This window comes from Prionailurus viverrinus, chromosome A3 (assembly GCF_022837055.1).
Source record: "Prionailurus viverrinus isolate Anna chromosome A3, UM_Priviv_1.0, whole genome shotgun sequence".
Taxonomy (NCBI): Eukaryota; Metazoa; Chordata; class Mammalia; order Carnivora; family Felidae; genus Prionailurus; species Prionailurus viverrinus.
In genome coordinates this window covers 121,312,504-121,330,034 of record NC_062563.1, presented here as the reverse complement: position 1 = coordinate 121,330,034, position 17,531 = coordinate 121,312,504, and positions in this window count along the sequence as shown.

Genomic DNA, 17,531 nt, shown 5'->3' with positions numbered 1-17,531 from the left:
TAGGAAGTGTCTTCAGTTCCTAAGCTATACATTTTGTATCTATCTTAAAACACATGTACACACAGGCACGCACCCACGCAACCCAAGACCGTGAATGGCTGCGTGGGTGACTTGCCTAGGACGCATGTCCTAAACTGGGGACAGAACCTGGGTGTCAGCTGCCTTGGAGTTCTCCTGCCCGGCTTCCTACTTGGTAAGACCACGCCCAGCTCCTGTGTCAGCTCGGGTGGGTGTCCTGACTCCCACCCTAGCCCAGGACAAAGGATAGGTACCTCTTTGCTTGTATGGTTTGAGACTAGAGATGATTGCAGAGTGTTAATTGTTGTTGGATAAACAGGAGTGGTTTGGGCCCCTGGGGAAATGTGGCGGCTCCCGAATCTAGCAAACAATAGATCCGAGCAGAACCCTGGTGTCCTGGGGAAAGAGAAGTGGGAGGAAAGAAGATCATTAGCTCCTCTGGTGCTGGGCCCCAGGAGAGCCCTGTTTGGGGCCTTAGCTGAAGGCAGAGCCCGAGACCAGGGCCTGCATACAGCTGGTTTAATTGGACAAGTGATTCCCAGAGAAAGAAGGTGGGGAAGCCGGTAAATACAAGGGTGTGTGATGAGTGGTCACCACAGAGTAGGGCTCAATCCATGAGTGCAAAAAGCAACTCAGAACTTTTCCGCTGGAGGGCTGGAAGAGGGGAGTATTCATGCACTCGCTTCCCTACCCCACTGGGTACTTCCCGGTGTGCACAAGCTTCAGGGACGACGAGGCAGGGAACAAGACAGTGCAGAGAGGCGACATGCATCCGCTGCATGACAGAGTGGACAGGTGGGCCCAAAGGATGGGCAGACACCACACCACTGTCCCATAAGGGACCAGACCCCTTGTCAACTCCTGCCAACTCAGAGGTTTGGATCCTGTCACCTGGAGGAGAGAGTCACGTGGTACAGGACAAAGCTGGCCCCTGCGCACTGGCCGTGTGTCCTGGCAGGGCAACGACCCAGCACTAACCCCTAGAGGGGGTCACTGGGAGGAAGGAGGAAATTAACGGGGACCCAAGCGGTTGGCAGATCTCCCCGGAGCAAGTCAAAGGGAGGAGCTCCCATCCCTCTCATGGCCGGATCCCCAAGGCGCTCTGGCCACTTCTGTCCCAGCGTGACTGTTCCAGGGTGGGCTGCTGTCTCCCTCGAGCTGTCTCTGGTTGCATCTGGGAGCCTGTGTGATCAGTGGGCATGTGTGTGATCAGTGCGCACGTGTGTGATCAGTGTGCATGTGCATGAGGGTGAGCGTGAGCAAATGTGATGGGAGTGAGCATGTGTGATCAGTGTGTTTGATCAGCATGCACGTGGGTGAGTGTGTGTGCAGTGTGAGCACGTGCCCTGTGGGTGTGGCTCCAGCCTCTCCTTCTGGTCCCCGTGCCCCACTTGTTCTGTCCACCTGCACGGCCTACTCGCTGCCCTTGGATCTTTTGAGCTCTCGAATAGGCAGACGGAAGCGAGTAGAGAGAGCACAGTGCTTCCAGACCCTGTGGTTTGTGTTGTCTCCTTCAGTTTTATGATGTAAGTACGAACGTCCCGCATTACGTGGGTGAGAAAACTGGGGCTCAGAGACCCCTCAGTTAGGGGCGGCAGAGAGGGGGCTGGATGCCGAATGTGCTCTTGGCCACATAGAAGTCAGGCTCAAGCAGGAATCCTCAAGAAGCTTCCTCCAGTCAGTCAGTTGCTGCCTCTCTAACCAAGGGATACTTGATCTTGGGGACCAGGTGCTTAGCCAGCAGCCAGAGGCAGCCTGTGGAATTGTGGCTCCCTAGATGGCAGAGAAAGAGACTCGAGGCATCATTCTGCCCCAGCCCGGATGAGGAAGTTGAGGCCCAGACAGGTTAAATTTGGGGAAGGCAAGACACATGCCCATGGAGTGTGAAGCAATGTGTGAATGCTGAGTAATCCCGGGGCCTCTGTGGAAATGTCACGTTTCCAAAAGCACTCAAGCCAGGGCCCCTCTGGGAAGAGGCACCATAGAAATATGTGCTAACAACTCTCTCCCTGGCCTGCTGGGGATGAGAAGGAACAGACAAAGATTTTAGAACAACAAAAGATGGCTAGAGAAGGCCCGGGTGGGGAGGAGATGGGGCCCCGACCTTCACCGTCCCTCTCACAGGTGGGAAGCCACAACACCCTAAAGAGCGAGGCTGAGACCCCTGGGGGGTCAGGCTGGAGGGGCTAAAGGAGTGCTGGTGAAAAGCCCTCACTGCAGATGAAAACAATCTACTGTCCCCATGTCTGCTTCCCCCCAGCCCCCACCTCCATCTCAGGAATCACCCTTGCCTCTGCCCTTCTCAACCCCCGGCCCATTCTCTACCCCCAAAACCAGGGCGATTGTTCCAAATCCAAATCTGATCTTGTCCCCATCTCCTTTGAGAATCCGGTCGCTAGCTGTCCCTGCCCCAGCTAAGAGGACTGCCCACCTTGCCACACGCTAGGATTAAATAAGATAGTACTTATGAAGTGCTCAGCTATCACCTTGCCTTTCAAGTTGCACTAAAGGAACGCCAGTCATTTTTTACTTCGGTTGAATGGTGGCCCCCAAAAAGGTACATCCGTGTCCAAATCCCTGGAACCTGTGAATGTGACCTTACTTGGATAAAAAAGTCTTTGCAGATGTAATTGGGTTATGGATCTTGAGATGACACCATGCTGGATTGCTTGGATGGCCCTAAATCCAAAGATAAGTGTCCTCAGGTGAGACAGGCACAGAGGAGGAGATGATGTGTAGATGGAGGCAGAGGTTGAGGGGAAGGGGCCGCAAGCCGGGGAGTGCCTGGAGCCACCAAAAGCTGGAAGAGGCAAGGAGGTGTTCTCCCCTTGAGACTCCAGAGGACGTGCAGGCCTGCTGACCAATTGATTCCGGACCTCTGGCCTCCAGAATGGCAAGAGAATAAATTCTGTTGTTTTCAACCACCCAGGGTGCAGTCATTTGTTATGATACCCACAGAAACGTAAGACAGGATCCAATAGTATACTTTCTATACCTGTATTTAACACCTACTAGGATTTGTTGTAATTTTACATGACTGTTGCCCCACTCATTGGATTTTGAGCCCAGGGTCAAGATCTTGGTTTACTTGTATACCTGGAACGCCAGCCCCTGGTAGGTTATGAATAAACCTTGTTGAATTAATATAACAGTTCTGGGGAGCCTGGGTGGCTCAGCTGGTTAAGTATCTGACTTTGGCTCAGGTCATGATCTTGTGGTTTGTGAGTTCAAGCCCCGGATCGGGCTCTGTGCTGACACCTCAGAACTTGGAGCCTGCTTCAATCTGAAGATTTTGTGTCTCTGTCCCTCCCTCTCCCTCTCTCAAAATAAATAAACGTCAAAAAAAAATTTTTTTTTTAATTTTTTTTTCAACGTTTATTTATTTTGGGGACAGAGAGAGACAGAGCATGAACAGGGGAGGGGCAGAGAGAGAGGGAGACACAGAATGGGAAACAGGCTCCAGGCTCCGAGCCATCAGCCCAGAGCCTGACGCGGGGCTCGAACTCACGGACCGCGAGATCGTGACCTGGCTGAAGTCGGACGCTTAACCGACTGCGCCACCCAGGCGCCCCCCAAAAAATTTTTTTTAATAACAATTCTGAGGCACCTGAGAGGCTCAGTAGGTTAAGCATCCAACTTCAGCTCAGGTCATGCATGATCTCCCGGTTTGTGAGTTCGAGCCCCATGTCGGGCTCTGTGCTGACAGCTCCTAGCCTGGAGCCTGCTAAGGATTCTGTGTCCTCCTCTCTCTCTGCCTGTCCCCCGTTCATCCTCTGTCTCTTTCTGTCTCAAAAATAAACATTAAAAAAAACTTTTTTAATTTAAAAATACAAACAATAACAATTCTGTTGGATCCTCTTTTCCATCTGCAGAGCTTCTTCAATGACCTGGAGGCATGCCAGGGGGTGGCAAAATCCACCTCATAGTTATTCCCAGACTTCAATTGTACTTGAAGTGATGTTTTTTCCCCTTGGAGGGAAGTCGAGTGATTTAACCCGCAAGTAATTTTAATCACGATTTTTATCGCGAAACCATCAGGGATTGATTGGGGAGCGGAACACATGAATTTGTATCCGTTCTGGGGTACAAGACAAGACTGTAAGGAAACGGACATAGGATCGTGCCTCCAGAGCTCGTGGAGGGCTCGTTCTCTCTGTGTCCAGGAATGCTGGAGACGCCCAAGGTCCACGCCGTTACCCAGGCCTGCGCTGCTGCTCTCCAGCCGCGTGGAGCTCTCACGGTTCCGAGCACGCTCTCATGCCCTCACCACTTTGCATATGCCGTTCCCTCTGCCTGGATCTCTCTTCCCTCCTGTTGTCCACCCGATACCCATCCTCAAAGACCCCCTTCCCATGCCATGTGCTCTGTGAGGTCCTCTCTCATTCCCAGGCAGGGGCGGCCCCTCGAGAACCACTGTGAGGACGGTCTGCTCATCTGTCTCCCACTCTGGCAGAGTCTCTCAGGGGCAGACGATGTGTTCTCATCCACCTCCTCAGCCTGCTTCGTCTTTCTTCATGGCACATTCTGCCTGAAATGACAGTGTATAACTGTTTGTTCCTAAGTCTTGTTTCGTCCCCATGGAATGTGAGTTCCGTTGGCAAAAACAAAAACAAAACAAAACAAAACAAAACAAAACAAAACAAAACAAAACAAAAAAACCCTGTTTTGTTTTGGCTTTTTAAACTGCTGATTCTCATGTGCTTAGCATCAAACCGGCCCATAGTATATGGATTCCTTTCCTATAGCTCCCATAACAAATTTAGGGTCTAAATAGTACAAATGCATATCATCTTACAGTTCTGGGGGTCAGAAGTCCAAAATGGGTTTCATCAGGCGGAAGTCATGGCTTTGGCAGGGCTTCGTTCTTTTCTGGAGACTAGGAGAGAATCTATTTCCTTACCTTTTCTGGCTTCTAGAGACCACCCACATTCCTTGGCTCATGGCCCCCTTCCTCCATCTTCAAAGCCAGCAATATTACATCTCTCTGGTCTTTCTTCCATAGCCACTCTCCCCGTAACAGAGCCTGGAAAGTCCAATTTTAGGGATCCATGGGACTAGGTTAGACCCACCTGGATAATCTCCCCGTCTCAATGTCCTAAGTCATATTTGCAAAGTCCCTTTTGCCATGTAAGGTAACACACTCACAGTTTCTAGAGATTAGGATAATGACAGTTTGGGGGCCATTGTTCCATCTATCACAGTAGGCTCCTGATAGGATGGCCAGGCAATGCTGCCTATAGCAAGGATCTATATTAGTTCATTTCTCCTAAACAAATCTTCCCCAGATGTTTCTAATCTTGATGCTGCACAAATGTCACTAACAGGTTAAATCTGGAGATTGTAAAGCATCTTAAAAGTCCATGAATTGGGGCACCTGGGTGGCTCAGTCGGTTAAGCGTCCGACTTCAGCTCAGGTCATGGTCTCGCAGTCCGTGAGTTCGAGCCCCGCGTCGGGCTCTGGGCTGATGGCTCAGAGCCTGGAGCCTGCTTCCGATTCTGTGTCTCCCTCTCTCTCTCCCCCTCCCTCGTTCAGGCTCTGTCTCTCTCTGTCTCAAAAATAAATAAACGTTAAAAAAATAATAAAAAAAGTCTGTGAAAAGGTGCTTTTTTCTGAGAGAAAAGAGGTCCTTGAAATCTTTTGATGCAAGAAAAAGCTCTAGAAGGAACTCATCTATCTGCCTGAGATCTTCCCTACCTTTATTCCATGTTACCTAATCTGCATTAACAGGACAGACCCATTGTTCCAGGAAGGCTGGTCGGGAACAAGAGATGCCTGAGATTTGTGGGATTCATTCCAAGACTCTCCAAATCCCCTTCATGCTGTCATTAGAATTGTCTTCCAGAACCACGGTTTAGACTTTGCACTTCCTCAAAAACTCCTATGGTTTTACTGTTTTCAGATTCGATTCTAAAGTCCTTAGCATCCAGGATATTTCTTGGTTGGGTCCTAAGCTCCTTATCTCATGTAATCATCACAACTGTTCTATGATGTAAATATGATTATTATGTCCATTTTACAGATGGGAAAACTGAGACTAGGTTCATAACTTGCCTGAGGTTCCACAGCAGATAAAGGATACTGCCAAGTTTGTACCCATGCACCTCACCCTAGGGCCTGGCATGCAGGCCCTGTGAAATCCGACCTGCCCAGCCTATCAGTCATTGCTGGAGGAATGATAGACTCAGTAGCCTGACCCCCTGCTTGGGTAGGGGTCAAGTTAGTGCCAGACCACAGGGTGTGAGTCAGGGGAAAGCAAAGCAGGAGAGAGACTAGGCCTTTGCCAGAAGATATGTCTGTTCAAATCCAGAGTTGTGTCGCTAGCCTGGGAGGCAGGAAGGAGCCCAGTCGGAGGGTGGAAAACCAGACAGCAGGCCCACAACAGGGCGACACCCAGGGGGACCCTGCAGCCTGCAGCCTGACTAGGAAAGACTCAGGTCAGCTTGATTTGCATGCTGCTGACCCATTTTCATATCTTAAAATAAGAAACATTGAGTATAAGCTTCCGCGATTATATTTACCAAGTCAGAGAAGAGTGAGGCCCAGGTCTGTAAAGCTGAGGTTTATCTGTCCCCCTTGGTCTTTTAAGGCACCCTCCCTTCCCTTCTCCCAGTGTCTGGGCCTCTCACCTTCTCTTCTTCTTAGGACCAGATCCCAGAGAGTGACCCGCCTGAAGCTGGAGAGATGGACACGTTACTGCTGAGGTCTTGAAGCCATCAATTCCGCCACTGCCTGCTCCCGCTTCTGAGCCACCTAGGAAGCGGACCCTGGAAGCAGGCAGGTGGGGCGCACAGGTCACCCGGGATGGAGTGAGCCAGAGCTTGGGGCTCAGACATTTGGCCACAGTCTGTGATAATGCTACACTCTGGACTTGAGCCCCTTCACCTAGCCCCAGGCATGGGGGGTGGCCAAATGTCCCCCCTCCAGGTGCAGAGCCTGCCCTGGGGATATGGAAGTAAGAGAACAAAATGCACCCTATCGCTCACTCAGCTAGCAAATGAGAACAGAGTGAGAGGGCCAAGCAGATGGGGCTCAGTTCCTGTTCCCCATTTCACCAGAGGAAAGTTACTGAAGCCAGAAGAGCTCTCCAGGGGGGTCTCTGTAGAAGCAAAAGAGGGAGAGGTACTCCACTAACAGCCATCTCTACACACGCACACACAGACGCATGCATGCATGTGCACACATGCACACACAGATGCATACACATGTGCACACACAGGTGCATACATGCATGTGCACACACGCACACACAGATGCATGCATGCATGCACACAGATACACACAGGCATGTACACGCATGCACATACAGATGCATGCGTGCATGTGTGCACATGCAGGTGCATGCGTGTATACATGCATGTGCACACATGCACACACACGTACACACATGCACACAGGTGCATGCGTGAACACACACACAGAGACACATGCAGGCATGTGCAGACACGCACACAGATGCACACATGTACACACACAGACACATGCATGCATGTGTGTGTGCGCACACACACACACCTTGGATTGATGGTCAAAGCCATGGGTCAAAGGAATAAGTCAGAAAGATGGTATTTCAGATTTCACTAAGGAGTAAGAAAGATGGTATTTTGTAGGCAGAGTGGCCTTCCCAGCACCACCCCTCCCCGATTAGATCAGAGCATACATGATCCAAAAGTACAGTGGAGATTGTAGAGGAGAGGTCGCTGCCTCCTGTGCAGGGCAGGCCCCTCCCCTTGCCCTGGAGCCCATCCCGTACACCCCACTCTGCTCCCTCCCCGTCTCTCCTGACTCTTCCCTGTCAACAGGCAAGGCCGCTCCCATCTTAAATCATAAACAAATGACAACCCTCCTGGGCTCTTCATTCCCTCTAGCTGCCACCTCATCTTCTTTCTTCCAGGTCAAGCTTCTTGCGGAAGTTTACTAAGCAGCATTCATAATGTCTGCTTCAAAAAAGGAGACCAGAAAAGGCTCCGTGCAGTAGGATGCCCCTGAGAAGGAAGAGGGGGAAGAGTATTTGCCCCGAATGAGGAAGGGGCAGCCAGCAGAGAGGGAGCAGCAGGAGCAGAGACGTGGAGGCGGGGAAGTCCAGCAATGTCCAGCATGTGGGAATCGTGAATGCAGGTGGATAGCAGAAGGGTGTAGAAAGAGAAGTCGTGGCAAGGCAAGAAAGGTAGAAAAGGGCCAGATCACAGAAGGCCTTGAATGCCGAGCTAGAATTGCTACGTTTGGGCTTTACAGCTGTTGAGGCTTCATTTGGACAAATGACAGGTCCTGACCAGCTCCGTTCTCTCAGAGGATTGATTTGGAATAAAAGATGGTTTGGAAAAGGAAGAGACTGTCAAGGGAAAACTGGCAAGAAGGCACAAAATAAAAACTACCGGAAGACAGTGGTCCAAATTAAGTAATGCTCTCTAGGATTCGTTCCACAAAGTTCTCAGGCCTCGCACATGAAGCTGTCATGTGGATTTGCACTCAAATTAGACAGGCACAGGTTTTTGGGTAAGCATATTCATGTGTTTTTACAGATAGTAACGTTTATAGCTGTTAAATAATTCATGCTGGCATTGTTTTCCCTCTTGTGCTCTTAAAAAAGATGCTGTTTACTGCACAGGCGCTGGCAGAAAGAAGTCAGCTACCCGCTTTGCCGTCCTTTTTACAACCTTGCTGTGCCACGTGGGGGGTGCCAGGCACCTCTCTGAAAATGATCTCTTCAGTGGAATACATGCTAAGCTTTTTCAAAACCAGATCAAGGGCTTAGCCCTTTTTGTTTTTATTAGAGTTTTCATGATTTTTTAAAACATCTCTTTATTTTTGAGAGAAATAGAGCACAAGCAGGGGAGGAGCAGAGAGAGAGGGAGACACAGAATCCAAAGCAGGCTCCAGGCTCCGTGCTGCCAGCACAGAGCCCGACGCGGGGCTTGAGCCCATGGACCACGAGATCATGACCCAAGCCAAAGTCGGCCACTCAACCAACTGAGCCACCCGGGCGCCCCTAGAGCTTTTATTTTAATTTAAAAGTTTTTCATTTGATTAAAACCTAGTTCTTGGTGAACTAGGTTCAGCGTGGGTTTCAGCAGGTCTGTCTCTCACCCCTCCTCTAGGATGCCTCTGGCTTTATGTGCAACCAGCCCCGACCAGGGGGAGGCAAGTGACCGCTTTCCTCACCGCTGAGCGATGACCCAGAGCCTCCAGTGCAAGGCTTTCCGGTCAAGATGACTCTAGCCCTTCCCTTCATTAACAGCCCCACAGAGCCCACACTACCTGTCAGCTTTAAATCTGTTTGGACAGGAAAGCTTATAGCCCTGCTCTGCTATTTTTAGGAGGTGCTAGCATTGACTCAGTCTTTCTGCTGGCTGGCAGCCCTCTGCTCTCTCCTTCCTGCGCTGTCACTTCTTGGGGCGGTGAGCACGTCTCCCGTCTCCCTGCCTGGCTCAGCTTCGGCCCGCGCCCCCTTCTTGCAATTTCCTAGGGCAGGGGCACGTCTCTCAGGGGCCGCATTTCCTTGCTTCTCAACAAGAGCTGCTCCACAAGTCACAGACACTAACCTGGATGGAGCTGGAGACTGCATCTTGTTCGTAATTTCGTATGAATGTAGCCGTAAGCGGGAGTTAGGTGGTCTGTTTTTTGTTTTTTGTTTTAATGAAGTCTAAGTTCAAATACGCCTTTAAACAAAAATAATTTGGGGCGCCTGGGTGGCTCAGTTGCTTAAGCGTCCACCTCTTGATTTCGGCTCAGGTCATGATCTCCCGGTTCATGGGATCCAGCCCCGCGTGGGGCTCTGCACTGACACTGCAGAGTCTGCTCGGGATTCTCTCTCTCTCTCTCTCTCTGCCCCTCCCCCACGTGCTCACACACACACACTCTCTCTCTCTCTCTGTCTCTCTCTGTGTAAATATAAATAAATAAACATTGTCTGGGGTGCCTGGGTGGCTCAGTTGGTTGGGCGACCAACTTCGGCTCAGGTCATGATCTTGCAGTTTGTGAGTTCAAGCCCCGCGTTGGGCTCTGTGCTGACAGCTCAGAGACTGGAGCCTGCTTCCGATTCTGTGTCTCCCCTTCTCTCTGCCCCTCCCCTGCTCATGCTCTGCATCTCTCTGTCTCTCAATAATAAATAAATGTTAGGGGCGCCTGGGTGGCGCAGTCGGTTAAGCGTCCGACTTCAGCCAGGTCACGATCTCGCGGTCCGTGAGTTCGAGCCCCGCATCGGGCTCTGGGCTGATGGCATCGGGCTCTGGGCTGATGGCTCAGAGCCTGGAGCCTGTTTCCGATTCTGTGTCTCCCTCTCTCTCTGCCCCTCCCCCGTTCATGCTCTGTCTCTCTCTGCCTCAAAAATAAATAAACGTTAAAAAAAAATTAAAAAAAAATAAATAAATGTTAAAAAATTTCTTTTAATAAATAAACATTGTTTAAAAATAATAATTTACAGGGGCACCTGGGTGACTGAGTTGGTTAAGCGTCTGCTTCGGCTCAGGTCATGATCTCGCAGTTCGTGGGTTCAAGCCCCTTGTTGGACTCTACAGACAGCTCAGAGCCTGGAGACTACTTCAGATTCTGTCTTCCTCTCTCTGCCCCTCCCCTGCTCATGCTTTCTTTCTCTCTTCTCTCAAAAATAAATAAACATTAAAAAAATTTTTTTAAATAATACAGTTGACCCTTGAGTAACACGGTTCTGAACTTCATGGGTCCACTTACAAATGGACTTTTGTGAATATATACAGAACAGTATTGTAAGTGTACTTTCTTTCTCTCCTTTATGATTTTCTTGAAAGCATTTTCTTTTCTCTGGTTTACTTTACTATAAGAATACAGCATTAATACATGTAACATAAAATATGTGTTAATCAAACCTTTATGTTATCGCTAAGGCTTCTGGTCAAAAGGAGGCTGTGAGTAGCTAACTTTGGGGGGAGTCAAAAATCATACTCAGATTTTTAAGGGTGTGGAGGTTGGTGCTCCTAACCCCCCATGCTGTTCAAAGGTCAGCTGCACATTTAAATAGCTTTAGAGAGAAAGATGTGAAGGGTTTAGATGTTAGCTATAAGTTGAAACTTATTGTTCATTATATTTTTATCCCAGAGTATAGCAGAGTGACTGGCATAGAAAAGACACTAAGTAAATGCTTGGAGAAAGGAATGCTTAGGAATAAATGAATAATTTCAAAGGTGTTAAAAGCTTGGTGATTTATCCCTCTCAAGGGTAAAATTTGTAGTTTTATGCAGAAATTGTCTTTAATACACTGAAAATGATGGCGTTCTCAGATATCTCTCCCAGGGTGGGGCCAGCAACATTTTTGGCAGTTGGGTTATATGATAGTTGTTGGGGTGATTTCTGTCTTTTTTTAAATGTTTTTTTTTAACGTTTATTTACTTTTGAGACACAGAGAGAGACAGAGCATGAACGGGGGAGGAGCAGAGAGAGAGGGAGACACAGAATCGGAAGCAGGCTCCAGGCTCTGAGCCATCAGCCCAGAGAGCCCGACGCGGGGCTCGAACTCACGGACCGCGAGATCGCGAGATCGTGACCTGAGCTGAAGTCGGACACTTAACCGACTGAGCTACCCAGGTGCCCCAAGGGGTGATTTCTGCCTTAATAATCCCAAACTCAATTCAAAATGGCTTAAATGGTAGAGAAATGTATTACCTTTATAACAAGTTTTTGTATAGGACCTCTACCCACTCTTTGGACAGAACAGGTTTAAGGTTAGTTATTCAATGGCTCAATACCATCTTTAAGGTTCATGTGACTTTCCATCTTCTGCCCTGCCGCCCTTAGCATATCAGCTTTGCCATCATTAAGGTAACATTCCCCATGGCTGCAAGATGGCACCACAGTCCGGCATCATTTGTAGATATGACAATGTACTATAGAAGAAGAGGAACAGTTTTCTCCTATGCCTTTCTTTTTGGGAGTACAAAATTCTTTCCCAAATCTCCCCAGAAGAATGCTCATTATGTCCTTTGACCAAGGCAGGGTCACATGCCCACTTCCAAACCAATCACTGGCAATAGAAATGATACCATTGTGGACAGTTTCAATCACTCATGATTTACCACTGAGCCACACAGTGAGGGACACGTACCTGGATAACATTAGGAATCTGCCAGCAAGGAAGAAGGATGAATGGTGATCGGGTAGGCCATCGACAGTGTCGGTTCTGGTGCCTCTCAAAGGCCAGGCCTGGTTCCTGGCAAAGCCAACTCTCTTGTCAATTTTGTGAAGAACTTCCACAAACTAGGGAAACACTTAGACAAATCTCATCAAGAAAACTACACCAAGATTTGATTGGTTAATGAGCAACATATTTGGGTGCTAAGGGCACCCACACTCTTTTATTTTCTTACTCTCATTTGGGCCTCCTTTTAAATCAACATTCAATTGCATTCTGTAACTTGTTTCATAATCTGTTGGGAATTGTGTGGTTGAAGGATCTACAACCTATTCCACAGTACAGCAAAATAGGTCACTCATTCATTCATTCATTGAATACTTATTATGCTTTTATTAGGCACTTAAGACACAAAGATAGAAAAGATAAAGTCCTCATCTGCCAAGAAGTAATAATACATTGAGGACACCTTGCCCTGCTAAGGAGAAAATCTACTAAATGTACCTGAGGAGCAGAGGTGAGTCTAGAAAAAAATTCAGAGATGGAGGCATTTGAGCTGGATATAAAAGTTCAGTAAGAGTTTGCCAGGCAAAGAGGAGAGGGGAAAGGAATATGTGCCTTAGTCAGCCCAGGCTGCTAGAACAAAATACCGCAGACCTGGGACCTACACAACACACGCTTATTTCTCAAGGTTCTGGAGGCTAGAAGTCCAAGATCAAGATCAACTAAATCTGCCAGCAGATTTAGTTCTTGGTGAGGGCTCTCTTCCTGGCTTGCAGATGGCTGCTTCCTTACTGTGTGTTCACTTGGTGGATAGAGGAAGCTCCATCCTCATGATCTCATCTAAACCTAATTACCTCCAAATACTCCCACTTCCAAATACCACCATGCTGGGGGTTAGGGCTTCAACATATGAACCCGGTGTGGGGGGGACACAAACATTCAGTCCATAACAGCATGTCAAGTCAACGGGATAGCAGTTACAATGGCACAAAGCCATGAACAGAACAACATATATGGAGAACACCAAGAAGTTGAACTTGCCTAGAGCACACGGGAGGGTAAAGAGACAGAAGCTAGAAGGAGGCTGGATTATACCAGGCCAGGGCCGTGCGGTGTTGTGGAGAATGGCAAGGGCTCTGAAGTCAGGCCCCGGGCTGAACACAGGTGCCACTCTTGGAGTAGCTCAATGATTGTATTAGTTTCCCATGGCCACCATTGCACATTTTACAAACTGGGAGGAAGGCCTAAAACAGCAGAAATTGATTCTCTCACACTTCTAAAGACCAAAAGTCCAAAATCAAGTCCAAATCAGTAAGGTTGGTTCCCTCTGGAGGCTCTGAGGGAGAATCCATTTCTGCCCCTCCCCTGGCTCCTGGTAGCTGCCCGCAACCACCGGCCATCCTCAGCTTGCCACTTTCTAACTCCAGTCTCTGCCTCAGTCTTCACATGGCCTCCTCTTCCCTGCGTGTCTGTCTCTTTCCCCTTCTCTTGTAAGGATTCTTAATGGGTTTAGGGCCCACCCTCATGCAGACTGATCTCATCTCAAGATCCTTACCCTAATGACATACGAAAAGATTCTATTCTAAATAAAGTCATATTCTCAGGTTCTGAATGGACATATCTTTGGAGGGACCATAAGGCAATAATACACTATGGTATTAGATAATGTACTTAACCGTTTTGAGCACATTTCCTTATCCATAATATGGGGATAAAATCTTTATCCTAAAAAGTCATTGTGAGACTGAAATAAAATGCTTTTAGGGGCGCCTGAGTGGCTCAGTCGGTTAAGCGTCCAACTTTGGCTCAGGTTATGATCTCACAGTTTGTGAGTTTGAGCCCTGCATAGGGCTCTGTGCTGACAGCTCAGAGCCTGGAGCCTGCTTCGGATTCTGTGTCTCCCTCTCTCTCAGCCCTTCCCCTGCTCACACTCTGTCTCTGTCTCTCTCTCAAATATAAATAAACATTTAAAAAATGCTTTTAAATTGCTGAGAAAGTACTTGATCTATAGTAAGTGCTCAGTAAACAGTAGGAACTCTGACTTTATCCCATGGGGCAACAGAAGGCTTGCAAGAGTAGGTGTTTGAGGAGGGAAGAAAAGAAGAGTTACTTCCCAGATCTGTTCTCTTTTTGACTGCACAGGTGCACCGAGCTAGGCTCTCAGCAATCCCTAGCTCAGTCTCTTGGGACAAAGGACGGGGCAGAGGTGGCCCAGGCTGCTGGTCCCGGATCCCACTTCCAGAATCTTTGTCCTATACATTTCCTCAGTTCCTAAAGCACCTACTTTGCAAATAGTAGGTGTTTCATTGGTCTTTCTTACAATGAATCATACACTTCAAGCTAAAAAGACTATCAAAGACTTAATGCCCACTTATAAGGCTGATTGGAGGCTGCCGGTGAGTTAAGTTAGGTCTTCCTGCCTAGTAATTTAAACCATGATATAAATTCATTTGACTTCAACCAAATCCCTCCCACTAAATACATTTCACGAACTCCCATACCTTGCTGTTTTAAAAATTCTATGGCAATAATGGCAGGCACGCTCTCGGGTGCAGGGTTGAGGAACTGTGGGTCATTGGACTAATTCCATCTGGTCTTTAGGGAAAATCACAAGAAGTGAGCCACCTTCATAACTCTAATAGCAAAAACAGTGAGGTTTTAAAAGCAGATGGCACCTAGTCAACACGGGGATCATTTCATAATGTATAAAAGGATCAATTCGCTATGACGTACCCTTGAAACTAATAGGATATTGTATGTCAGTGGTACTTTAGTAAAAAAAGAAAATTGAATTAAAAAAAGTCCTAGTGGCAATTTTGTTAAAGAGTGTAATCGGTCATCATAAGTACTGAGTGCCTCCTGCAAGTCACTGTGAGAAGTGCTTTGGGAGATAGGCTGTGAGATGTAATCCTGCCCCAAAGAGCTGACAATCTAGTTGAGAAGACAAGATGAAAGGGGAGGGTCTTTGCTTCAATGTTCGGGGATGCACAGAGATGCCCTTGCCCGTACATTCCCACGCTGTCCTGGAGTAAACAGCACCAGGTTGGAGTTTGCTCATGAAAGCTCAGTGGTGTATCTTCCTAGCTTGAAATCAACCATGATGAGAGCATTTGCACGACGGAAGCTGGGCAAAAGCTACAAATCAGAGTTTCCTTGCACCCCTCCCCAAGATCCAGTTTACCAGCACACCAGTAATCCCTAGGGCCAGATAGAAAAGTTCCAGGGGGCTTCCAAGGGGAAGCCTGGGAGGCTGCAATCTCCAGGGGAGGCCTGGTATGAAGTTGCATCTGACAGGACACCAGAGTCAGAGTGGTGACGACTGAAAGGGGCCCCAGGGCCTGGGCCTCATGGTGGGGCTGGGGGGAAGGTGGCCTGGAGTTATCCACCCTCCAGGTGGGCAGGGCACAGAGGTGCTAAGAGGCCCAGGGAGCAGGGCAGAGGAGGCCAAGAGCCAGCTGAACAACCAGGAGGAGGAGCACTTGGACCTCAAGTCTGGAGGCCAGGGCAGGACTGTGATGTTAGCAGCAGATGGCACACCAGGTGGGGTCTGCTAGAGCACAGTGAGGCCACTAGTGTGGGGACAGCACGAGGGCCCCCAAATGCTTCTCTTGGCCAAGATGAGAAGTAAGGCACCCTTTTCCCCAAGTCTAGATCCCATCGGATAAAGAAGGGGGTAGAAGTATGAGGAGGCAGAGGTCTTAAATTTATTGGGTTTTAATCTAGAGTTGATCATGTTTAAACCCAGAAGTGACTAACTTGCCTGAAGAGGCAAATTTTAAGTGTTCCCACCTTTGGTGGAAAATGTGACCTCAGGACCCAAGATGACTTCCATTTCATAGGAATAAAGAATGTCTTTGAACATCTGAGTCTCCGTGGACTTATCCCTAAAAGTTCCCAATACCTTTTGCCTTTGTAAAGTGAGCAGAAATCACAACCACGTGTAGCGGGAGTGTAAGGTTTTCTTTATGAAAGGAAATGAAAGGGTTCAACAATGCCTATTATTCCTAACTTTAGGAAGAGCCTAGTTCACTAACATTTTTCTAAAACCATTTTTCTTTTCCTTTTCCTTCTCTTTCTTCGGAGTGGCGGTGTTACAATAGAATTATTTACAAGAGGTCTGGGGGCCTGGAATTTATGGCCTTTGTCAAATTTCAGAAAGTAATAGTCTTTAGAAAGGACCTTAGGTGTTATTTAACGTTCGTTAGTCAACAGCCTCATATAATAACTGAGGAAAGTGCACCTCAGAAGGTGAACCTACTTGCCCAAGGCTGCTCTCTTAATTAATAGGAGAGATAAGGCTCTATCCCAGCCTTCCCATTTCAGTTCTGCCCTTTCTGTGTTATATGAGAGTGAATTCACGGATACGTGACTACATTAAGCGAATTTGAAATTCCAGTCAGACGGCACTGATTGCTATGTCAGCTTTTCAAACAAACTTTTAAGAAACGAAAAGATTTTTTTCTCTTTTAGGATAAAGTTCCTACTAATGTAAAGAGGTAGGATTTAATTACAACCCAGAGCCACCCTACTTAGAGGTTCCCACAAACGGTTTAGAGTGAGTCTCTCTCTCTCTCTCTTTTTTTAACTGGTACCACATCTAGCTTTTTGTCGTTGCATTTAACTTTTTTTTTTAATGTTTTATCTTATTTTTGAGAGAGAAAGGCAGAGGTGAGCAGGGGAGGGGCAGAGAGAGAGGGAGACACAGAATCAGAAGCAGGCTCCAGGCTCTGAGCTGTCAGCACAAAGTCCGACACGGGGCTTGAACCCACAAACCATGAGATCATAACCCGAGCCGAAGTTGGATGCTCAACCGACGGAGCCACCCAGGCACCCCTCATTTAACTTTTTAGATGACCAAAACAGTTTATATTCATTGAGAAAATACAAATAATATAGACAACAGGGTAGAAAGTCAAACTATCCTAACCTCATCCCCTAAAGCCCACTCCCTAAACAATCACTGTGGACAGTTTGGTGATTATAAAGCGTCTTTCCTCCAGTGGTGCTAGTGATTCTAACACAAAAGGCCGGGACTATGGGATGGTGGAGGGGAGGGAAACTGCCCTTTTAGGGCTTCATAGGGTCCTAACCATGACAAGAGAATAACTAAGGGTGTGAAAATCACCTAGAAGCAAAGCCCTTAGGCTGACACGTGCGGCAAAGGATCTATCTCTCAGATTCTCAGGCTTATTTTACCCTTCAGTTGCTGACTTGGGTGGATGTCCCTTAGGACGTGATTTTCAAGCTGTTGAGAGGCATCAGAGTTTCTGCATGGGTTTGTTCAAAATCTCATGGAAAAAAAAAAACTTGTTAATAAATATATCCAAATGTACTGTAGTCCTTGTTTCATTTTGTTTTGTTTTATTCTTTTTGGACTCTGGATTTGTTTCTTTTTTTTAATGTTTATTT